The sequence below is a fragment of the Marmota monax genome, unplaced genomic scaffold (genome assembly GCF_021218885.2).
Source record: "Marmota monax isolate L192 unplaced genomic scaffold, Marmota_monax_Labrador192_F-V1.1 WCK01_AAM20220418_F8-fsc00007, whole genome shotgun sequence".
Classification (NCBI taxonomy): Eukaryota; Metazoa; Chordata; class Mammalia; order Rodentia; family Sciuridae; genus Marmota; species Marmota monax.
In genome coordinates, this window is record NW_026692781.1 from 27,514,669 (window position 1) to 27,540,522 (window position 25,854).

Here is a 25,854-nt window from a genome sequence, read left to right on the forward strand (position 1 = left end):
AAAATATTTATATTAACATTTACTTGAATCAATGAATATTACATACATATCAAAGTAAATCTGAACAAACATGTCTTCTTAGACATTAAGTTATAGGCAATACTTGTATGCATATCTGATGGAGATATTGCTCTCATAGTATATGGACTAATATTTTTAAGTATGTGTTATGATTCCTTGTATGTCACTAAGTACAATAAGAAAGAGTTTGCTTTTATTGTGCAATTGATTGAATATTGCTGCTTGTGTAATCTATGGTAAACGATTTTCATTTACAACTGTCAGATATTGGTGACATTTAGGAATGTAATATGCATAGTCTACAATTATTTCTTCATCTTTAATAGAGACTTTAATCTTCTCACACATCCAAATTGAAGGCACAAGCTTAGATGCTTTAGCTTAGTCACTTCACATTTGCTTTGTTTAATTCAAATCTCTTAATATAACCAAAAAAATCTACTCATGTAAATTTATCCTTCCAGGTAAAATGATTTAACAAACTCATGGGTTACCTAGACCATACCAGATGTTAAAATCCTGTGTATACACAGCTTGTACCCAGAGAATATGATAATGCACAGTGCTGTAAATCTTTATTTGTACCATATCTGAGTTTCCCTTGTTCCATGTAATTGCCTAATGTGTCACTAAGATCTGTCGCCTTTTCCTTTAAGTCATCTCTGTATATCTAGATAATCATTTCTACCAGTTTTCTGTCATTGAATTACCACCACCTAATCCTCATGATTTGTCCTTAAAGCAACCCTCAAAATCATCAATTTTTTTTGTTTTTTCCTTCAGTCAGGAGCATATTTACTATAATGTCCTATAATCACACGTTTTAGAGATATAAGGCAACTCTTTTACCCTCATGCTTTCTCATTATAAATATTGCCGCTTAGACTGTACTAGCTAAACAATAGAAAAAAATACTTCTAATATCATTGGTTCCAGGCTAGGGAGTTTTCTGATCTGCTTATAGCATTGGTGGTGACAACAGATTCTAAAAACAGTATTCCAAAGGTGGGCTTTAAGGACAGTGCTCTAAGTCTGTATCAGACTAGTAGCAGGAGCATCCTGGCATGAACCACTCCACCCATAATAGGAAAAAATACACAAAATTCAATAATCATCAAACGTCAGCCATGGTCCAAGGATATACATTTTTAATAAAACTAAATGTGAATTCTTAGAAAAGACTGTTCTCAAGATCTTTTACAATTTTTTAAGTAGTATACACACAAAAGCAAAATTTACATGGCTAAATACTGGGTAAATTGAATCGTATTTCCAATTTAATAGGTCAAAAAAGTCTGACTATCATCAATTTTATATTACCTAACACTAAAGTTGTAATAACCTTAATCTTAACTTAGAATAATGAGGAACACTGTCATACAAAAAGATGGCAAAAAAAAATAGGAAGACAGTATTTACCATTATATCATTTCTCTCCTTTCTCTGAATAAAATGTTGAGAATTACCTTCATTTTCTGCCATTGGTTACATCTCACAGTCTCCAGAAGACTGTGGCAGAGAAGATTAAAAGCTGGCAATATAAATCACAACTTCTCCTACTAATACCATGTTTTCCAAACACTATACTGACAAATGATGAGAGTATTATGAAATCCTCAGTTCAATAATCCAATATTCCTCCAGTAGTTAGCAAAAGTTGTGTGAAATAAAACACATTCTGAAACAAATGCCAAGGTTAAAAATACTGCTTCAAAGTCTATAAACTTATTACATGCTATTATCAAGTGCCAACAGTTTTCCGTTCCCAGTACTTTCATTTTACGTTAAATCAATTGGAATTACCGCATTAAATCTATGTCTTTCAGAGCTCAGCATGGGAATAAGCAGTCAGATTAAACACAGTATGGCTGACAAAACCCACACAATATAATTATTTGTTCTTATCACTCTAAGCTCTTCACTTGAATCCACACGTATTTAAGGAACACACAAATTTCAAAGCACTGCTTTATGTGCTGCAAAGAAAACAAAAATTAAAAACTTTTTCCCTCAAAGAGTTTACATTCTAGTTTTAGAGGAAAGATTGAAAACATACCTGTTTTTAAATACATTTACTTCCCAAATGTCATGCTGAGATAGCGAATAAAAGAAGTGTCACAAGATGGTTCAGGACTGTCATATGTTTATACTACAAATGGCAATTAATGTTAGACTCCAGACAGGAGAAAAAAATCTCTTCAGGCTTATTCTAAAAAAAATTCATGAACAAAGTAGGATTTGTGCTTCTCTTAAACAAGAGCAAGGATTTCTATTGTGCTTTCAAAACTAGAGCAACTAGATTGCAATAATGTGCTGTACTTTTCAGAGCTAGAAGAAAGGATTTTTCAAAGTTTCCATGAAAAGAAATGATAAATGATTGAGCAGATATACATGTTTAACCTGAATTAAACATTACACAATGTGTATGAACATCAAAACATCCCATGGTGCCCCATTATTACGTACAATTTTTATGTATTTATGTTAAAAATAAATTGAAAAGCAGCCTCTCCAAATGGGTTTATAAGTACACATCATGACTACTTTTAATTCCATCAGTTTTTCCTATAACATTTTAGCTACTTAGAAATTTTATCATGCATTACTGCCATTAACTCATCACCAAAAGTTCTTTTGACATTTTCTAAAAATTCCTATAAATACCATTTTTTAAAATTTTTTTAGGTTTCCTGGGGTAGGGGCAGGGAAACTCTCCAGTGAATTTATAGCAACTGCTTGGCATTGGTTAAAAAATAAGTCCCACCTATGTAAGGACAAGGCAGCTCTGTATTATTTATTTCAATATTTCAAAATGAAGGCTTTTAGGAGTCTCTTTACAGTGGGAATGTCTTTCCTTTTCAGTTCTGTCACAGAACTCTAGTTTTACTTCTGAATCCATAAGAAAACATGAAGAAATTTTTAAATGAAAGGAAATTGACACACAATCTTTCCATTTTTTTCTTTATTTTCACTTGCAACCACAGCTCATGGTCTCACTCAAGGGCCAATTCTGACAAAAGGCAGGAGGAATTGAAGCTGACTAACCGCTTGTAACTAGAGTGACACGTTGATGCTATACTGCCTTTTACTCAAACTGATTCTAGGTCACTTCATCAAAAATCAGTACATCCGAAATGCAACTTCACAAAGAAATTCTATGCCAAATTATCATTTTTTTTCCTTTTTCAAAATTACCAATATACTAGACACTTTCTCTTTTAATTGTTAAGGATGTTACCCAGATTGAATGCACAGTCTTTAAATATATGTTAATTTATGAACTCATAACTACATGTCAAGGCTTGTTTCATCAGGCTCTACCCTGGTTTCCTCTTGCTGTTACTGTACTGCTGCTAAGTTTGGGGAATTTGTGTTCCATACTTCCAATGGCCATTAATTAAATTCCTTTGTATGATTTTCTTGATATCAGTCATCTATCTGAAGAACTACCTTACTATTATCACCACACTCCCATTTATTCAACACATAGTTCTTAACAGACTATTGCGTTTGTGGAACTGAGTCAAACCATGGGTTTGCAATGAAATTCATAAATATTGTATCTGACTTGTCTTGATTACCTAACATGTGCTGTCTGTCAGCTACTCCTGGGGAAATCTCAGGTTCCTGCCCTGAGCACTATAGATGTCAAAGATCCATCTGAGACTCATCATGCTTTGTAAATAGAAGATTCTTCCTTCAATTCCAAATAACATAATTTTCTGTTTGAAAGACTTTGTTCTGAACATTTTAATAGCACTGGATGTTGTAACTCTCAGTTAACAAATTGGATTTCTCATAAAATACTAAATTAGAGAGAGAATGTAATATCATCTGCCATAGTATGTTGAGTTCACGGTTGTTGTTAAGGTGTTGTCACCTACACAATATCAGCTATACCCTTCAAAATTATCTTTCTGACATTAAGGTCCTTGAATATTTTAATAGTTTAATAAATAAAACTGTCACTGGGGCTTCATTCATTCTTGGAACATTTCCACAACTGGAATTAAACTATGTATATTCACACCCCATGGTCTTTTTTTCTCTACAAATCTATTTGATTTATAATGTTTTGATTCTTTAAAATAACTTCCTTTCTCAGGTTTTATGTGTATGTATACATTTAAAAGTAAGTGTGTGAGCATGTGTGTGTTTGCATTCCCTCCAATGTGGGTTATTATAGTTCATTGCCAAAGTAGGACTTGCCAATTTCTAATCATCTTCAAAGAAAAAAAAAGTACTTACTTTGAAACAGTCACAGTTTTGAGAAACTAGAGCCCTCAATCAAACAAAATGCTGGAGGATGGCAAACACAATAATTTATAATAAACAGCATAAAATGCAGTAATATAGCCAATATGCATCTAAACATACTATGGATAATACATGCTCTCATATATAATGGGATATCTATATAAATTAATGATTAGGGGAAAATCCTCAGCACAAAAACCACAAATCAAATAATTTATGTACTAGAGAAGAAATTGGCAAAGGTCACAATAACCTCTTGGTGTAAGTTCTACTCTGCCAGAAAGGCACAAAGCCAAATAATCAGGAGACAATTTCCATCTTAATCAGTTCAGGCTGCTGTAATAAAGCACCATCAACTGGGTGGCTTATAAATAACAGAAATTTATTTCTTACAGGCCTAGAGGTTGGGAGTCCAAGATCAGGGTGCCAGAATGGCTGTGTTCTGGTGAGCCCCACCCCCTTCTGCATTGTAGACTGTCATCTTCTTATTGTATCCACACATGGCAGCAAGGAGTTTAGAGAGCTCTCTGTGGTCTCTTTTGCAAGGACACTAATCCCATTCATAAGTGCTCTACCACTCACAGACATTTACCCAAGAGAAAAGAAAACATGTGTCAAAGAATAGACTGGAACTGAATAATTACAATGGCTTTGTTCATAATAGCCCAAAACTGGAAACAAGCCAAATGTCCACAGAGAATAGATGTTGTGTAATCATATAATGAAATAGTCTTTGGCAATATGACGAACTACTGATGCAAGCAACAATATGGATTTATCTCAAAAACATTCTACTGAGTGAAGAAAAGTAGATTATATTACATTTGCATGAAATTCAAGAACAGGTAAAGCTAATCTATGGTGCTAACGTAAAAAAATAATGGCTCCTATGGGGAAAGGCCACACAGTTCACTAGGAAGAAGAACAAAGGAATTTAATGGAGAGATAAAAATGTTTTGTAACTTGATTGGGGTGTTAGTTGTTAGGATATTGATTATAGAGGCACATACAATGAGTAACATTCATAAAATATTATACTCAATTTCTGTGCAATCTGTGTTATCAATTTTATCACAATTTAAAAACTTAAGTTCAGAGGTGTCTTTCCCATCTTGTGTAATTGTGCAAAAGAAATCCCAGGATTGTGACCCAAAACAGTAACTTACTAACTTGTTCAACCACTGGAATCATCGAAGCCATGCTTTTTTCACATAGAATCCATGAACTCAAGTGATACTTTTTAAAGCCATTTTATTTTTGAGGCATAACTGACATATAAAAAAGCTGTACATATTTAATGTGTACAACATGATGAGTTTAAAGATAAATATATACCCATAAAACCATCACTCTAGGGCTAGGATATGGCTTGGTAGTCTTGTGCCCTGAGTTCAATTCCCACTATCAAAAACAAAAACAAAAACTATCATTGTGATCTATTAAACCATATCCATCACCTCAAATTTTTTCTCCTATCTTTAGATATTTATTTTTGTGATTCCTACTTCTTTATTCTTTTGTGATAATAACACCTAAGATATACCTCTCAGCAAATGTGTAAGTGCACAACACAGTACTAGTCACATAATAATAATATTAATATCAATATTAATATTATATTTGTTGTCTACATGACTTACCAGATAAATCATTAAAAACTAAGAGGAAAATCTTATTTTTTCATTAGAATGTGACCATTATGAGAAGGATATGATGACACAGATGTAACATAATCCACTCTTTTGCCCACTTTTACTAGATTTTTCTTTGTGGAACAATAGCACTGAATTCTACCCAAACTCTAGCATGAGCTCTTAACTAAGACGCACCCAATAAGGGCATTCTGAGACCAACCACAGTAATGCATTTTAGATACTCAGAGAACCCAAGATAATACTCAGTTTCAGACTTTCTAGAACTATTAGAGAGGAATAGCTTTTGTTTTTTCTTCTTGAGGTTGCTAAGTTCATCTATGAAAACAACTTGAATGATGCTTCCTAAGGATAAAATCAGCACAAAAGAAAGAACTGAGAAATGTAAGGCATCACCTGAGAATCTGGATCCACCATGTCTAGATTTCTCATGATATCTTTTTTTTTTTTTTTTTTGTTAGTACCAGGTTAGGGCAGCTTTCTCTTACTTGTAAATGAATAATCATTGACATGATAATAATTACGGTGCCTCCCAATAATAAATTTTAAATCAGCATTAAGAGTGCATTGATATGGTGCTTTATAGTTCACAAAAAAAGACTCAGACATTTAACTTTAATCAATCTTTGTAAAAAATAATTTTTATAACACAATTTAGAGTTAAAATCATCAAAGTCTAAGCACTTCCCAAAGCTTCATGCTCCTAAGTGATAGAGACAAACTTGAATTCCTGGCTTCAAAGTTATTTCTAAAATATTACAGGCTCTTATTAGGCTTATTTACACTTTATATTTTATTGACTTATTTGTTGTTGTTGTTCCTCATAACATCATTAGTAACTAACTGTCTTGTATGAACCATTATAAGCTTATTTGGGCAAAGGTTTCTCGGCAACATAGGGCCCCAGTACTTGCTAATTCTAACTGTCCTGATTGCTTCCTTAAATCCTGTACATGTATTCTACTTTAGTAATCTATAAACATTCATTTTATTCTGTCAAATTGCTATAATATTCCTTTAGACCCTACCAAATATTAGTTGAGATTTACAACATCTTTTCAAGCAAGAGATCCTTTCAGTGTGTCTAGATTCTAATCTCCAAGGCACATAGTTTTATTCAATTTCTGTAGGGTTGTCTTCAAAATATTTTGGGGTGTGTGGTTAATATCTAAATGAACATTACCCCTATTTCAATCATTTTATCCAGCATTGTCAGTGTATAATAAGACATGTGTTATCTGACAACTATATTATCATCATCATTTCTAAAAAGAGAAACTAGAGATGCTTCTTTAAAGATAAGCACAATTTTCAGAGCCTTAAATGGACAATGGATATTGAATAATTTCTGAAGAGTGACTGTAGCTTAATACCACAAAAGATCTCATGAGAACATCAACTCTTTGTTTTCCCCAGCAGTATGTTCTCATTTCCATTTATGAAAGGAGGTGTAATGGCATTTTCAAGTGTACCAACATACTACAAATACTTTTCTCAATTGCCTCTCTTATTTTACCAATTTACTGCTTCTCCTTGCTAAATAAAATACTTGGGTCCCAACACTGAAGCCTTTGGCGACCCACTCAACCATTGCCCCTAATGTTAAGGAAAAGACTCCAAAATGGTAAACTGCTTGGAATCCACATGAGAGGCAAGCTGTCAACTGACATCATCTATCACGTTTTAGGGATTAACTGAGCAGAAGTTCAGAATAGGAAAATAGTATTCTGGCTCTGCCTTTATCAGTTCTTCTCAATGTGGTTTCATTATCCTAAAATGAAAGTAGAAAATCTGTTCCTATTTAAATAAATTGGGTAAATCAATGGAGTGTTTTATATGGGTAGAAAGACATGGTGAAGTGTGACAAAGAAATTCTGTTGAGAGTCAGGCCATCTGTGTCTTAAGAGCATGTCTTGGAGCATCATTAGATGTACAGTCTACGATGGTAGAAGTTCCCAAAGAGGACACACCAAAAGGGAAACAAGAGGAATCCAGGAGAGACTATGCAGCCCTTCAGGAGAGTTACAGCTTCTCCCAAAGGAATCCCACACCCTGATGCCATCCATTCTTCTGCCACCACCAAGATATGTACCTCCAAAACTTAAACATGTATTTTCCTGATTTATTTAACAAAGAAAATGGAAATCTACTAAATAGGTTCTACTTCAATTCTGAGTGCCTTATCCTCAAGTGCACTGCTAATAAAATTTTAAAAACATACAATTATTTTGCTATGCTACTTGTTTTTATGCTCCTTTCTAGGAAGAAATTTTATTTACAATCATTGTACTTCTATGTAAAGGAACATTTTCAACATGAGTTAAGTCTAACTCTTGAACAAAATTCAGTACCAAGAAGACTATATCCTCATGGTGTGAAGGAAGTCATCAGGGCTTCCTGGTCATTATTTTTGCAGCAAACTCTCCAGGAATCCAGAAAATAATTTTCTCCTGCAAATGATATCCTGCCAGTTGAAGGATGACAGTTTTTAAAGGGAGAAATGAGTGAAAAGTATCAAATGTAAACAGAAAGAATACATCTGTAGAGTTGAAAGAAAGCAAGGTAATATAACATTCCTATAAGTATAAACTTAAACACTAAATGAAATAACACTCCTGAAGTTTCTAAAATGTTGAAAACATCTGCAAATTTGAATTGGTTATATCATGAAACAGAAGTATTTCCTAATATTATGCCTTTGTCTCAAAGGATGACTGATGTTGTACATTTCCAAATACTTGGGTTCCTATGTCTCTCCACTAACAGATGAGCAGAATTATTTAACAGAAGTTGCTGTTAACCTCCTGGCTCAGATCCCATAAGTAGGGTTGGATGACGGAAAACATTAGGATTATTAAAAAGAAATGATAAAGTAAGGATAAAATGAAAAAAACATACTTAAACTGCATGGTTAATATTAAATAGTATGGGAAAGGAAGTAATTAATGTAGTAGCTACTAAAATTATAATGAATCACACTAAGATATTATGTAATGAGACTTCTTTATTGACTCCTTCATTTAAATCAAACTTGATAAATTTTAAAAAATCTAATGATGACATAAAATCTAAGTCTGCAGTCTCTTTCAAAGCAGTATTGCTTTAAAAAGTAGGAGTTAGAGGACTTTTTTCAATGACAAAATAGCCAAGGACTATTGGTCCAATACCTGCAGACAAACTATCTTAACTAGGATAACATAACAAAATAACACAGACCGGGTAGCTAAAACAACAGACTTATTTCTCACAGTTTGGGAAGCTAGAAGGCCAAGATCAAGGTGATGGCCAATTCAGTTCCTTAGTACGAGATCTCTTCCTGGCTTGCAGATGGCTGCCTTTTTGCTGTGTCTTCACGTGGCAGGGAAAGGTTGGGGAGAGGAGAAGAACCTTCTTTCTCATCTTAAAGACACAGTCCCATTACAGAGACCCTCACCCTCATAACCTCATCTAAATGTAATCACTTCCCCAAGGCCCCACCTCAAACTATTATCACACCGGAGTTTAGGGTTCAATATACAAATTTGGGGAGAATATATTCACTCTATAATGGAAACTAAGGTCATTCTCACTACTATGTAAACAAATAATTTCACAGTAGTAAAGTAGTGTTATTGGCATTCTGCAAAATTTGCACAATATACTGCTACATCTAAGTTTGTTAATGAAAAGATAAACGGTGATGTACTTAGGTTAACATGATATGGTAAAATATTCAAAAGAAAAGGTGGTTTTCAAAGCAAAAAAATCAATAAATGGAAGTTCTGTTGGTTTGTGGCATCACTGTATTACTGAATCAGACATGAATGAGGAACTATTGTTGTATCCAAACCATAGGAACAAGGATGTTATAGAAATCTGCTCTTTAGTCTTTTTTTAATTGGGTATGTTAGATGGCAAGCCTTCCAACTACCTAAGGATACAAGTGGTTAATATAAACCAATATAGACACCTGGATGGGATGAAGAAAGCAGCATCAAGAAAATTCATTTTTGGATATGTTCAATGCAGATGAATGGTATCCACAAATTCCTTTGTTTAATAGTCCAGGATAACATGTGAGAAAAGCTGATGAATACTGGAGGACAATTTGAGACTTAAAAGACTGAATAAGGAAGAGTCAAATAGCATCATCTATGCTTGATATAGTGTTTAAAATTCAAGTTTTAAGGGAGACTGGTGTTCTGTGATCAATTTGACTAATGCTTCCTTTAGATTCCTATTTTAAAGAAAATCAAAATCGAATTTGAATTCATATGAAACAGACTCCAGTATACATTTTCTGTGCTTTGATGGTAAATTTTTAATTATCCTGACTATTGCTACAACTTCCAAATAGCAGCATTTATTTTGTTTAATCAAAAATTGTTATTCATTGCATCAATAATGTTGATATCTGAACCTAAAAATCAAGCTAAACATAAATTCTACATGTTGGTTAGTTGTCTGATGACTAGGAAGCAGCCAATTAACCTAGCTAAAATATAGGGTCCAGCATCAATGTTAAAACTCCTAGTAATTACATGGTCTGAAACTATTAGCAGCATTCCTCAAACAACCCCAATGAATTTTTTGTGTTTCAAACTCCAAAATTAATACAACAGTTATAAAGATTGACTTCTGAAGAAATTATATTCCATCTCTATAAATTTTAGTAGGGCTTATTCACATGGTTACAAGGAGAAAAGATTAATTAGAATAACACTTTTAACTCTATCAGTCTTTCTTGAATCGTCAAATGGCCATTGACTCACAGAAGGCCGCTCCAACTGTATGCTCAAATTAAAACCAGAGTTTGAGATGAAACTTGATTCTCTACGTCTATTGGCAAGAGGCATCTGTGTAAGTTTTATACCTCTACAGCTAAGAAAGTCCATTTTAACATTAGCAGCTAATCAAGGCAAGATATGCCTGCCAGTATCACCTCCAAGGATTGCAGCTGGCAAAGCTGGATTCTTCTCCACTATCATATGGAGTAATGTGTTGCAGTACTTATCAGAGGGCTATGCCCCAGTGTCTCAGCAGACTCCAGCAATTCACTGTCAAAATCTTTTCAGGTTCTTGTCTTGCAAATCCAAAGAATGAAATTAATGGACAATGGAAGATAAGAGTGAAAGGAATAGAATTATTCAAGGGTGAAGAGAAGAAACAAACCTTTTTAGGGTAAGAAGTGACCTGATAGCAGGTTGCCACTTGAGTATGATAGTCTGGGTTATATACAGTTCTTGGATCAGCACTATTGGTCCAAATTTATGCTAATCAGGTTTTGGAAAAGTATTAATGCTATTAGTGCAAATTTATGCCAATCATGTCTTAGAACATATCAATGCTTTTGGTCAACCCTTGAGTAACTATTGTCCATCCTGGTCTTCCCCTAGTTCACAGGGCTGAGCCAAGCTGCCTCTGGATAACAGGTCAATGTGTCCTGGCTGAGAGGTTGGTATGCCCTGGCTTGTTGCATGGTTCACTAACGTGGGCCCATACTGGCCTGGCAGGCTCCATGCAGCTGTAGCACATGTTTGTTAAGGTCTGTAAACAAGTCTGGATGGCGCCTGGCGTTTTGCCAGAGGGAGTCCCTGATGTTTGGTCATTTTCAATGCCAATAACTAAGCTACAACGGTTCTCCCACACCTGGAGGCTGATGAATAATGAGCACCAGGTTAAGGCCTATTTCAAATGTAAAAAACCTTGAGATAATGTACTAAATTGTTCAGAAGGTTGTTTTCTTAGTGGAATACTACAGGATTTTCTTTAGCCATTCAGAGTTCCTGCCTTCGTCCCAGTGCCGGTGAGGACAAGGATAGAAGAATTTCCAGTATTGCTGAAAACCAGACGAGACTTCGGATCAAGCTAGCTGCCTGCAAAACTTACCTGGACTGTGAGTTAATCTATTGAGACACTGCTTTACCTGGACTGAGACAACAAACTGTAATCTACAACAAATTTTAACTTGGTATCTTTGCTAACCGTGTCATTACTGGTATAATTTTTCCAAGGGCTTCTTGCATGGAGCCATCAATTGGCTTGGTATTGTGGCATTTTGTATCCTCCCCTTCTGCTTGTAGCAGATTATTTATGGTGTTTGTGTAAAAACCACTATGGTCGTTATTTAAATTAAACAAAAGGGGGAAATGCTAGAGTCTGTAAACAAGTCTGGATGGTGCCTGGCATTTTGCCAGAGGGAGTGGTTAATGTTAAGGTCTGTAAACAAGTCTGGATGGCGCCTAGCATTTTGCCAGAGGGAGTGGTTTGTGAAGTAACACCAGCAAGCCATGAAGTGTGGAGATTTCTTATTGGTTGACTGCTGTATCTAGTTTATGTTAATTAAGATAAGCAGTGTGGAATGTATAAATACCCTTCCTGTCCTACAATAAACGGCTCCCTCTCCTGCTGTATCAATCTACACAAGTTGCTCGTCACCCCCCGGTTATTTTGCTGCAGCCGGACTGCGGCACATGTTGGTGACCCATGCTCCAGCCCATCCATCTGCCACTCCAGGACAAAGGCTTGGATTCAAAATGATATCAGAAACAAGTAACTATCAAACTCAAGCTGACTGAAGTCTTTGCTAAAATCCCATGTGTGTCACCCAATGTCCAAGATTTGGGTTAGGATTTTACCAGAAACTGCTTCTAAAGCAGCATGATCCAAGAATGGTAGCTCAAAAGTATAAAGCCAATACTAAATCTGGAAGTCAATTGCATAGTAACTAGTTGATCATGCTACTATGATTGAAGATAAATCCATTATTTAGGCATAATTAAGAGGTATATTTTTCATGGAGTCAGATAATAAAAATAACATATATGGATTTATACTAATTCTTAGGCAGTATTCAATGGATTGGTAATATAGTACACAAAAAGGGCTTTAAATGTCCCCTAAGAAAAACTTCAGAATAAAGACTGTTAACAAAAAAACCTTGTGGACTTCTAAAGGGAAGAAATAAAAATGGAGCAGACTGGTACCCATTAAAATAACAAGAAGATATTCATTTGCTCTTTAAAAATAGTTTCTTATATACATAAAATGATGGTCAGAGGCATTTGATCAATCAACAAAAAAATACATACATCCTTCTATAGAAACCATGAAGCTCAAAAAATAATTAACAATTGTTTTGGTCATTGCTTCTTTAATATTAACATCACAGATTTAAAGTAAATATGGGTTACTTATTGAGAAGATCTAGTCCAGTCCATGACTCATTTTTCTTCACATCAGGTACATATTGGTATTTCTTGCCCAGGACATATATGCATTATCAATTTGAATATGTAGAGCAAGTGATTGGATCATTGCTTCTAATACCTTTAGAGTCTTGAAGTAAAAAATACTTTGGTTTGGGTCTCTCATGTATACAGTTGACCCTCAATATCTATGGGTTACTAATCTGCAGGTTCAACTAATTACAGGTTGTAAATATTTTTAAAAATTGCAGCTATACTGAACAAGTACAGATTTTTTTATCTTTATTATCTCTAAATAATCATTATAACTACTATTTACATAGCATCTGCAATGTATTAGGTATCATAAGCAATATAGGGATTATTTATAGTGTATGGGAGGATAAGCATAAGTTATATGCCAATATTTACTATAAGGGACTAGAATATCCACAGATTCTGGTACACATGGAAGGTACTGGAACTAATCCTCCACAGATTCTGAGGAATGACTGTGTATCGCTAACCAAGAATCCCATGTTACTGCAAGTATAGCACAACAGTGGGTGAAGGTATCTCATGAAATTATCATACATTTTATTATCCACAAACTAATAAACTTAATGAATATTTGTGGGAGACCAACCTTGTACGTGACTGAGTCACACTCCCCGCCTGGGTGCTGAGGTGCTCAGTCACAGAAATGTGGCAGAGCTTTCCCATCCTTCTTGGGTTTGAGGGTAGGCGTCTCATGCATGTGTGTGTCTTGCTACAGCCCCATGGGTGAAGCTATGCTCACCTGTTCCTTTGTAATATAACCCCTTGCTCTGTTTACGATAGAATCTTCCATGGAAGTGCCTTGTGTGTGTCCTCTTCTCTTACTGTGCCCTTGGGTGTGGCCTAGCCAGGTGTCAGTCAACCTGCTGACAGTGGACATCATGAAGATAGACTCAGCCCCCTGAAACCTGAACCCCTTCCTCATTTGAATAGCTTCTCTTCAATAAAAGGGGTCAGCGCGTGCTCTCACTCTCTCTTTCTGCGGAACCTTAAGGTCAGAGGAGACGTCACAGCGACCCCAAAGAAAAAGGTATTTGTGTCTCTTGTGTGGTTATTTTGTGCAGCCCAGTTAGCCCAGTTCAACTGGAGTGACCCCTGAGCCTTTTAGTCCCGAGAACAGAAACCCGGCAGATATTGAAATGTGCAATTAAAACATGTTTATCGAAGGGATAAGATCAGACACATGGCAAAATCAGAAGCCCTGCACCTTTATTCTTCCAATGAACATACCAATTCAATAACACATGGATTAATTTCCTTTGTGAGATAGTCAGAGATGAGCTGCATGGTTCCAGCACCTTGTGCTAGCACAAAACCAGCGGTATTGAGTCCAGTTTAAATTGAAAATTCATCAAACACTCTCACTATATCCCCACCTCCCGCACAGCATCAAATGATTGGGAAGAAGCCTCCAACTCTTAGCTTCTCCTTGGGGAGAAAAGGAGACAATTGGATGCCATGTCAAGGCTTCTGACTTTTCAGAGAGCTGTCCATGAAATGGATTTCTGTGTTGCCTGAGTAACAGAACGGATAAGCTGAGAGGAAATGGCCATTTTCTAAAATATAACACATTATGTCACAAATGAACTCATAGAGAATTTAAGAAAACTGAAATAACACAAAATATTTTTCAATCCACAAAAGCATATGAGGAGAAATTAATAGCAGAAAAATACTGTAAAATCAGTGGGTATATGGGTATATAACCTTTAAAACCTCTGAACCAAAGAAGAAATCAAAAGGGAAACTAGAAAACTTCTCTCTTTTTTTTTTTACTAATTCCAATATTCCTTTTATATAGTTTCTATATAAGATTCATAACCAATAAAAAATTTATATGAATAATCACACAACTACATACATATATGCACTCACATGCATATACCCTCCAGTACAATATTCTTAGATCTGAGTTTGTTTTTTTTATTTGTTTGGGTTTTTTTTTATTTTTTTTTATTGGTTGTTCAAAACATTACAAAGCTCATGATATATCATCTTTCACACATTTGACTCAATTGGACTATGAACTCCCATTTTTACCCCAAATACAAATTGCAGAATCACATCAGTTTCACACTCACATTTTTCCATAATGGCATATTAGTTACTGTTGTATTCTGCTACTTTTCCTATCCCCTACTATCCACCCTCCCCTCCCCAACCATCTTCGCTCTCTACCTCATCTGCTGTTGTTCAATTCTCTCCCTTGTTCCCCCCCCTTTCCCATCACAACCTCTTATATGTAATTTTGTGTATCATTGAGGGTCTCCTACCATTTCCATATGCTTTCCCTTCTCTCGCCCTTTCTCTCTCCCCACTCGTCTTTGTTTAATGTTAATCTTTTCCTCATGCTCTTCCTCCCTGTTCAGTTCTTAGTTGCTCTCTTTATATCAAAGAAGACATTTGGCATTTGTTTTATAAGGATTGGCTAGCTTTGCTTAGCATAATCTGCTCTAATGCCATCCATTTCCCTGCAAATTCTATGATTTTGTCATTTTTTAGTGCTACGTAGTACTCCATTGTGTATAGATGCCACATTTTTTTTATCCATTCATCTATTGAAGGGCATCTAGGTTGGTTCCACAGTCTAGCTATTGTGAATTGTGCCGCTATGGTCATTGATGTGGCAGTATCCCTATAGTGAGCTCTTTTAAGATCCTCAGGGAATAGTCCGAGAAGGGCGATAGGTGGGTCAAATGGTGGATCCATTCCCAGCTTTCCCAGGAATCTCCATACTGCTTTCCAAATTGGCTGCACCAATTTGCAGTCCCACCAGCAGTGTACAAGTGTACCCTTTTCCCCACATCCTCGCCAGCACTTATTGTTGTTTGACTTCATAATGGCTGCCAATCTTACTGGAGTGAGATGGTATCTTAGGGTGGTTTTGATTTGCATTTCTCTGACTGCTAGAGATGGTGAGCATTTTTTCATGTACTTGTTGATTGACTGTATGTCCTCCTCTGTGAAGTGTCTGTTCAGGTCCTTGGCCCATTTGTTGATTGGGTTATTTGTTATCTTATTGTTTAATTTTTTGAGTTCTTTGTATATTCTGGATATTAGGGCTCTATCTGAAGTGTGAGGAATAAAGATTTGTTCCCAGGATGTAGGCTCCCTATTTACCTCTCTTATTGTTTCTTTTGCTGAGAAAAAAACTTTTTAGTTTAAGTAAGTACCATTTGTTTATTCTCGTTATTACCTCTTGGGCTATGGGCGTCCTATTAAGGAATTTGGAGCCCGACCCCACAGTATGTAGATCGTAGCCAACTTTTTCTTCTATCAGACGCAGTGTCTCTGATTTGATATCTAGCTCCTTGATCCATTTTGAGTTAACTTTTGTGCATGGCAAGAGAAAGGGATTCAGTTTCATTTTGTTGCATATGGATTTCCAATTTTCCCAGCACCATTTGTTGAAGATGCTATCCTTCCTCCATTGCATGTTTTTGGCCCCTTTATCAAATATAAGAAAGTTATAATTTTGTGGATTGGTTTCTGTGTCCTCTATTCTGTACCATTGGTCCACCTGCCTGTTTTGGTACCAGTACCATGCTGTTTTTGTTACTATTGCTTTGTAGTACAGTTTGAACTCTGGTATCGCTATACCTCCAGATTGACACTTCCTGCTTAGAATTGCTTTTGCTATTCTGGGTCTTTTGTTTTTCCATATGAATTTCATGATCGCTTTATCTATTTCTACAAGAAATGCTGTTTGGATTTTGATTGGCATCGCATTAAACCTGTAGAGAACTTTGGGTAATATCACCATTTTGACGATGTTAGTTCTGCCTATCCATGAACAGGGTACATTTTTCCATCTTCTAAGATCTTCTTCTAGCTCTCTCTTTAGGGTTCTGTAGTTTTAATTATATAAATCTTTCACCTCTTTTGTTAGGTTGATTCCCAAGTATCTTATTTTCTTTGAGGATATTGTGAATGCAGTGGTTTTCCTCATTTCCATTTCAGAAGTTTTGTTGCAGATATACAGGATTGCTTTTGATTTATGCATGTTGATTTTATATCCTGCCACTTTGCTGAATTCATTTATTAACTCTAGCAGTTTCTTTGTAGACCCTTTTGGGTCTGTTAAATATATTATCATGTCATCCGCAAATAGTGATAATTTAAGTTCTTCTTTTCCTATTTTTATGCATTTAATTTCTTTTGTCTGTCTAATTGCTCTGGCTAGTATTTCAAGAACTAAATTGAATAAAAGTGGTGAGAGAGGGCATCCCTGTCTTGTTCCAGATTTTAGAGGGAATGCCTTCAGTTTTTCTCCATTTAGGATGATGCTAGCCTGAGGTTTAGCATATATAGCTTTTACAATGTTGAGGTAAGTTCCTGTTATCCCTAATTTTTCTAGTGTTTTGAACATAAAGGGATGCTGTACTTTGTCGAATGCTTTTTCTGCATCTATCGAGATGATCATATGGTTCTTGTCTTTAAGTCTATTGATGTGGTGAATAGCATTTATTGATTTCCGTATATTGAACCAGCCTTGCATCCCAGGGATGAATCCTACTTGATCATGGTGCACAATTTTTTTGATATGCTTTTGTATTCAATTCACCAGGATTTTATTGAGAATTTTTGCATCCAAGTTCATTAGAGATATTGGTCTGTAGTTTTCTTTCTTTGAAGTGTCTTTGTCTGGTTTAGGTATCAGGGTGATGTTGGCCTCGTAGAATGAATTTGGATGAGCTACTTCTTTTTCTATTTCTTGAAATAGCTTGAAAAGTATTGGTATTAATTCTTCTTTGAAGGTTTTGTAGAACTCCGCTGTATACCCGTCCGGTCCAGGGCTTTTTTTGGTTGGTAGTCTTTTGATGGCTTCTTCTATTTCTTCCTTTGTTATTGGTCTGTTTAAATTGTGTGTGTCTTCCTGACTCAATCTGGGCAGATCATATGACTTAAGAAATTTATTGATATCTTCACTATCTTCTATTTTATTGGAATATAGGGTTTCAAAATACTTTCTACTTATCTTCTGTATTTCTGTAGTGTCTGTTGTGATATTGCCTTTTTCATCCCGTATGTTAGTAATTTGAGTTCTCTCTCTTCTCTTCGTTAGCATGGCTAAGGTCCTGACGATCTTATTTATTTTTTCAAAGAACCAACTTTTAGTTTTATCAATTTTTTCAATGTTTTTTTTTTGTTTCAATTTCGTTGATTTCTGCTCTAATTTTAATTATTTCTTGTCTTCTACTACATTTGCTGTTGTTTTGCTCTTCCTTTTCTAGGTTTTTGAGGTGTAGTGTGAGTTCATTTATTTGTTGGTTTTTTCTTTTTTTGAGGAAAGAACTCCAAGAAATGAATTTCCCTCTTAAAACTGCTTTCATTGTGTCCCATAGATTCCGGTATGTTGTGTCTGTATTGTCATTTGTCTCTAAGAATTTTTTAATCTCCTCCTTTATGTCTTCTGTAACCCATTGATCATTCAGTAGCATATTGTTCATTTTCCATGTGATTTAGGATTTTTCCTTCCTTCTTTTATCATTTATTTCCAGTTTCATTCCATTATGATCAGATATGGTGCATGGTATTATTTCCACGCCTTTATATTTACTAAGAGTTGCCCTATGGCATAATATATGGCCTATCTTTGAGTAGGATCCATGTGCTGCTGAGAAGAACATGTATCCACTTGATGATGGTTGATATATTCTATATATGTTGGTTAAATCTAGGTTATTGATTGTGCTATTGAGTTCTATAGTTTCTTTATTCAGTTTTTGTCTAGAGGATCTGTCTAATGGCCAGAGCGGTGTGTTGAAGTCAGTCATAATTATTGTGTTGTAGTCTATTTGACTCTTGAACTTGAGGAGAGTTTGTTTTGTGAATGTTGCAGCTCCATTGTTTGGTGCATATAAATTGATAATTGTTATGTCTTGTTGGTGGATGGTTCCTTTTAACAGTATATAGTGTCCTTCTTTATCCCTTTTGATTAACTTAGGTTTGAAGTTGATTTTATTCGATATGAGTATGGCCACTCCTACCTGCTTCCAAGGGCCATGTGAGTGGTATGATTTTTCCCAACCTTTTACCTTCAGCCTGTGTATGTCTTTTCCTATCATATGAGTCTCCTGAAGGCAGCATATTGTTGGATTTGTTTTTTTGATCCAGGTTACTAGCCTATGTCTCTTGATTGGTGAGTTTAGGCCATTAACATTTAAGGTTACAATTGAAATATGATTTGTACTTCCAGTCATGTTTATTTATTTATTTATTTTAGTTTGGCTAGTTTTTACTTTTTGGTTACTTTCCTCCCCCTTTACTGAGATACCTCCCGCTGTTAGTTTTGGGCACTATTTTTCAATTCCTCTTCTTGTAGTATTTTGCTCAAAATGCTTTGCAGTGCTGGTTTTCTGGCTGCAAATTCTTTTAGCTTTTGTTTATCGTGAAAGATTTTAATTTCATTGTCAAATCTGAAGCTTAATTTTGCTGGATACAGTATTCTTGGTTGGAATCCATTATTTTTCAGCATTTGAAATACATTGCTCCAGGATCTTCTCGCGTTCAAAGTGTGTGATGAAAAATCAGTTGTTAACCTAATTGGTTTACCCCTGAATGTAATCTGCCTCCTTTCTCTCCTAGCTTTTAATATTCTCTCCTTGTTCTGTATGTTGGCTATCTTCATAATTATATGTCTTGGAGTTGGTCTTTTACGGTTTTGAATGTTTGGGGTCCTGTAGGCTTCCAGGATTTGGCAATCCATTCCATCTTTCATCTCTAGGAAGTTTTCTAGAATTATTTCATTTAATATGTTGTCCATTCCTTTGGTTTGAATCTCTATGCCTTCTTCTATCCAGATGACTCTCAAATTTGGTTTTTTTATGACATCCCATATCTCTTGAATAGATTGCTGGTGTGATTTAAGCATCTTTTCTGTGTTGACTATATTCTTTTCAAGTTGATAAACTTTGTCTTCATTATCTGATGTTCTGACTTCTTTGATCTAGTCTATTTGTAATATTCTCGTTTGAGTTTTTAATTTGGTTTATAGTTTCCTGCATTTCTAGGATTACTGTTTGATTTTTTTTTTAAGATCTCTATCTCCTGGTAAAGCTCGTTCTTTGCCATTTGAATTTGTTTGTTTAATTCATTTTCAAAATATACTTTTATTGCTTGGACTTGCTGCCTCATGTCTTCTCTAATATTCCTTTCCATCTGAGTTAGGTATGCCTTGAGTTCTTTCCCTATCCCTGTTTCTGATGCTTCTAGGTCCTCCTGTAGAATTAAGTTGTCCTGCATTGTTTGTACTCCTTTTTTCCCTTGTTTTTTCATGTTGTTCACGTTACTTTCCAGCTTTATTGGATTGCTGTGTTTCTGCTCTCTTCTATAGATTTGTTTTGGTTTTGTATATCTCTGTTGTCTCTCCTTTGTGTTGGTAGACTATGCCTGCTAAAGTGGAATCCGCTGGGAAGGAATTCTGACGGCCGAGATCCAGTGATGTCACCTCTCTGCTATGGCTGGCCCCAGGCTCCTTGCCGGGGTGTCCGAATGGGGGGGTGGAACTGGACTGTCTCTGGTTGGTTTCAGCTCCGGGTCGCTGGCGGGCGGGCGGTCTCCAGCCGCTCAGTCACGCGGGCAGCGGGTGGACTGTCGCCGGTGGGCGGGTGATCTCTAGCCGCCCAGTCGCGCAGTCGGTCGCCAGCAGGCGGGCGTTCTCCAGCCACTCAGTCACGCTGGCAGCGGGTGGACTGTCGCCGGCGGGCATGCGGTCTCCAGCCGCCCAGTCGCGAGGGTCTGGCCTCTAGTCCCCTGGTTTCTCCTGCTAGTCCTGGCTTCTCCTGCTAGACCAGATTTCCCTTGAGTGATGCCTCTCGGCAGTTCAAACTGTATTCTGGGCCTGCCGTTTGTTGGGTGTGGAGGGTGTCTATTGGGAACCCCAGCACTCTATTGTTTTGATTTTTTCCGCTTGCCCCTCCTCCAGCGCTGGCTAGACAGGTTTCGTTTTCGCTGCTGATGGGAGGGGGAGATGAAGGTCAGGTGTCTCTAGTTTTCCCCGCGTCTTTATGCAGGCTCCCTCTGATAATCCCTCCCCCGGAAAGCCTAGGAGAGATTTTATGCGAATTCTCCCGTTGTATGGGAGCTGAGCTGAGTAACACACACCTGTTTTATTGTTGCAATCTGTCGGAGAGTGGCGGTGGTTACTTCAGCTCTCCAAGATGGTGGCCACTGGTTTCCTTGGTGGAGTTTCCGTTGTGGTGGATAGAACTGTACCACTGCCTTCCCTGTCGGAAATCCCGAACTCAGCCCGGGGCTCAGTGGGTGCTCAGCCGGCAGGATTCCACAGAATCTGCAGCAATGTTTCTTCCTACTTGCTGGTCGCTTCTTGGTGGTGCCCCGCCGTCTGTAGCCACGGGGCGGGCCGCGCGGATCAGTCCACTAGAAAATTTCTTGAAAATAAAAATGAAAACACAACACAACAAAACTTGTGGAATTCAACATAAACTATGAAAGAGGGAATTTATTATGGTAAAAAGTAAAATTTTTTTTTTAAAAAGCAATGATTTCAAAGAAACTTCCTAATTTTAAACCTCAAAAAAACTAGTAAAAGAACAAATTGAGTCTAGTATTAGCATAAGGAAAGAAATTTTAAAAATTAGAATGGAGACATATGAAATATAGAAAATATCAGTTAAACCAAGTCACCAGTAATGATATTGAATCAGTAATCTCAAACCTCCTTCAAAGGAAAGAGATCCAGATCCAAATATCTTCCCCAGTAAAGTGTCCCAAAAATTTAAAGAACTAATGTCAATTCTTCTTAAACTCTTCAAAAAAATGGAAAGGAATAATACTTTCTACTCATTTTATGAGGCTATCATTACCTTTATAACAAAGCCATACAAGGGCACCACAAGAAAACAAAAAGCTTCAAGTGAAAATACCTAATGAAAACAGATGTTAAAATCTTTAACAAAATACAGGTAAATTTAATTCATTAGGATAAAAAAAGGAGTATGCATCATGACCAAATAGAGTTTATCCCTGGGATGCAAAGATGGTTCAAGATGTGCCACTCAGTCAATGTTATATACCATCAACATAATGAAGACCACATCTTAAAAATCCTACAGCTAACATCAACTTGGTGGTGAAAAATAAAGAACTTTTCTCTAAAATCAGGAATAAGACAAGGATGCCCACCACTTCTATTCAACATAGTACTGGATTCCTAGCCGGGAAAATTAAGTGCCCCCCTCAAAAAAGAAAAGAAATCAAAATCGCAAAGACATAATGACATGATCTTACATACAAAATACCCTATAAACCACACACACACACACACACCACTACCTGTTAGAACAAATAAAACTAATTTGCTAAAATTACAGGACACAAAATCAACATATGAAAATCAGTTGTTTCTATACACTAACAACAAACAATCAAAAAGTAATTAAGAAAACAACCTCAATTATATCATCAAAAATAATAAAACACATAGAGATAAACTTAACCAAATAAGTGGAAGGCTTACAGAAACTACAAAATAGTAATTATAGAAATTAAAACAGACACAAATAAGAGCAAAAATATCCCATGTTCAGTAACTGGAAAACTTAACATTGCCAAAATGTTCAAACTATCTATAATGATATACAGATTCAATGCAATTCTGACCAAAATTCAAATGGCATTTTTTTAAAGAAATAGCAAAAGCAATTCTAAATTATCTGTTAAAGCACAAAGGATGCTGCATAGCCAAAACAATCATGAAAAGACAAAAAGGGAACAAAAGTGAAAGTACCTTACTTCCTGTATTAAAAATATATATATAGCTACAGTTATTAATCCATATTGGACTAGATAATATATATGTATATATTAATATAATTATTATATAATATATATATTATATTATATAATAATTATATTATATTATATATATAAATATATATATATATTATCTTCTACTGTTATATATATAACAGTAGAAGAAAAGTCCCAAGAATAAACCCACACACATACAGTTATCTGATTATCCACAGGATGTCAAGAATACATATGGAAAATGATTATCTCTCCAAACATGATGGAGCTGAAAAAAACTGAATATTCACATGCAAAATAATGAAATTGGACCCTTATCTTACACCATACTCAAAATCAAATCAAAATTGAAAAAACTGTAAAAGGATGTGAAACTGTATGAGTCTTAGAAGAAAATATGGGGAAAATCTTCATGACATTGGTCATTCCAATCAATACTTTTGTAATGTAGTCCTAAATGTGGGACTACATCAAACTAAAAAATTTCTCCAGGGCAAAGGAAACAACAGAATGAAAAGTCAATCCATGGAATGTAAAAAAGCAATATTTGCAAACCACATGTCAGATAAGGAGTTAATAACCAAAATATTTAAGAAACTCCTAAACACCAATAGCAAACATATAAAACAAAACAAAATATCCTCAATTAAAAAATTGGTAAGTGACTTGAATGGACATTTTTCCAAAGAAGACACATGAAAAGAGTTACACAAAAAGATGCTCACCATCACTAATAATTGGGGAAATGCAAATAAAAATCACAATGAGATATCACAAGTAAGGATGACCAATATTTTTTAAAAGTGTGCTGAGAAGTAGAGAAAATGAACCTCTTTAGACTATTGGGAATTTGAAATGAGGCACAGCTATGGAAAATCATATTAAGGTCCCTACAAAATTTAAAATAGAAATATCACATAACCCAGCAATTCTACTTCTGCGTATTTATCAAAGAAGGTTGAAAAAGGAACTCAAAGACATATTTATACTTCAGTGTTTATTGCAGTATTGTTCACAACAGCCAAGATACAGAAGCACTCTAAGTACCCATCAACAGATATGGATAAAGGAAATGAAGGGTATACATACAATGAAGTATTATTCAGAAATTCTATCCTATGTGATGACATGAATGAACATTGAGGATATTATGCTAACTAAAATAGCCAATCATCAAACAACAAATAATGCATGCTTCCATTTATATGAAGTATTCAAAGAAGTCAAACTCATAGAAGGAGAGTAGGATGGTAATTGTCAGAGTATGTGTGGGGAGAGAAATTAAAAGTTGTTGTTCATTAGGGATAAAGTTTCAGTTACATGAGATTGAAAACTTTTTAGAGCTTTGCTCTACAACACTGTGTTTATTGTTACCAATACTGTATTGCACATTTAAAATTTTTAAATTTCAAGAAAGTTGGGCATAGTGGCACACACCTGTAATTTCAGCAAATCAGGAGGCTGAGTCAGGAAGATTGCAAGTTCCAGCAGTCTCAACAACTTGGCAAGGTTCTAAGTAACTTAGTGAGATCCTGTTTCAAAATAAAAATAAAAGTAAGGGAATATAGCTCGTTGGTAAAGTACCCCTGGTTCAATCCCCAGTATGTATGTATGTGTGTGTGTGTGTGTGTCTATATATATATATATATATATATATATATATATATATATATTAGATCTCATATCATCTGCTCTTGCCCACGTCTCCACAGGCAGTGGAATTTGGGGTTCCTCTGTGTGAAGCAGGCTGACTGCAAAATAACGCTATGAACAGAAGGTGGCAAAAAAACCACACAACACTGAGAGTAATTTTAGAAAGTGAGAGCAGAATGGCTCTTTGACCTTAAGAGTCGAGTTCCACACTGGAAATAGAGCGGGAGAGTCCGTTTGTTTTATTTATATGGGGAAACTTCAAAGGTTTTCTACAGAATGTTCTTCACCAAATAAGGTAGGAGGTGGGCTGTCCAGTTCCCAGTGGGTCACACCCAATTCCAGAGAGCAGCCTTCCTAGCCAAGCCAAGACTGAAATCATGTGCATTGCATAATCCATTAAGTGGCAGGGGCCACAAAATAGCCTACAATGCCAGCCCCAAATCTCTTTGGATCAAGGCCAAGTGAAGATAGCAAATAGCTCAGGAGTGGCTTCCCACAGTCTGCTATTTTGCCACAATTTTTATAATATGCTTACTACATTGGGAAATAATAATACACTAAAGGAATGACTTGAAAAATGAATATTGGTTATATGTAACCTGCTAGAAATTGGAATAAACTATTAGGTCTGCGGTTGAACTAACATTGAAAGGTAAGGAAGAAGAGACAGGAATGATAAAGAAATGCAATGTCTTACCTATTTCTAATTATTTTTCTTTGCTAAATCCTGTAGTGCTGGGACCTAAACTATATTCATGAGTTTGAGAACAAGGATAAATTGCTAAACATAATGATAGTTTTCTTTTTGCTATCTGAATTTCACCTCCTTTAAAAAAAAAAAAAAGATGGTATGAATTGTTCCTTCTCTTCCTATGTCAAAGCTGAGATTAACCATCACTTCTTTCCTACCCAGGGTATGACAATCCTATAAGCTTTTACTACCTAAGCTTCCAAGAGTCCCAATTGAGGCTATAAAGTAGCAAGAGTGGTATGAAAAATTCAGAATGTAAAGGTGTGTTCGTTATTTTCTAGAGTTTTCAGAAGGTCAGTATGGCACAAGAGAGAGGCAGTCTGAAGGTCACTACTACTGTGAAAGTAGAGAGGGAAGGAAATATAGGTTTTCTGAGAGAGGAAGTTTCTTCCATGGGCTACAAACTTAGTTGACTTAAAGGTCCATCATTTAGAGAATGGCAAGTTGGAAAGTAGAAGCAAAGGTAAAGATGACACTCAGCAGAAGAAAAAACAAATTTTTGTCTCAGCTGGACAAGGAAGCA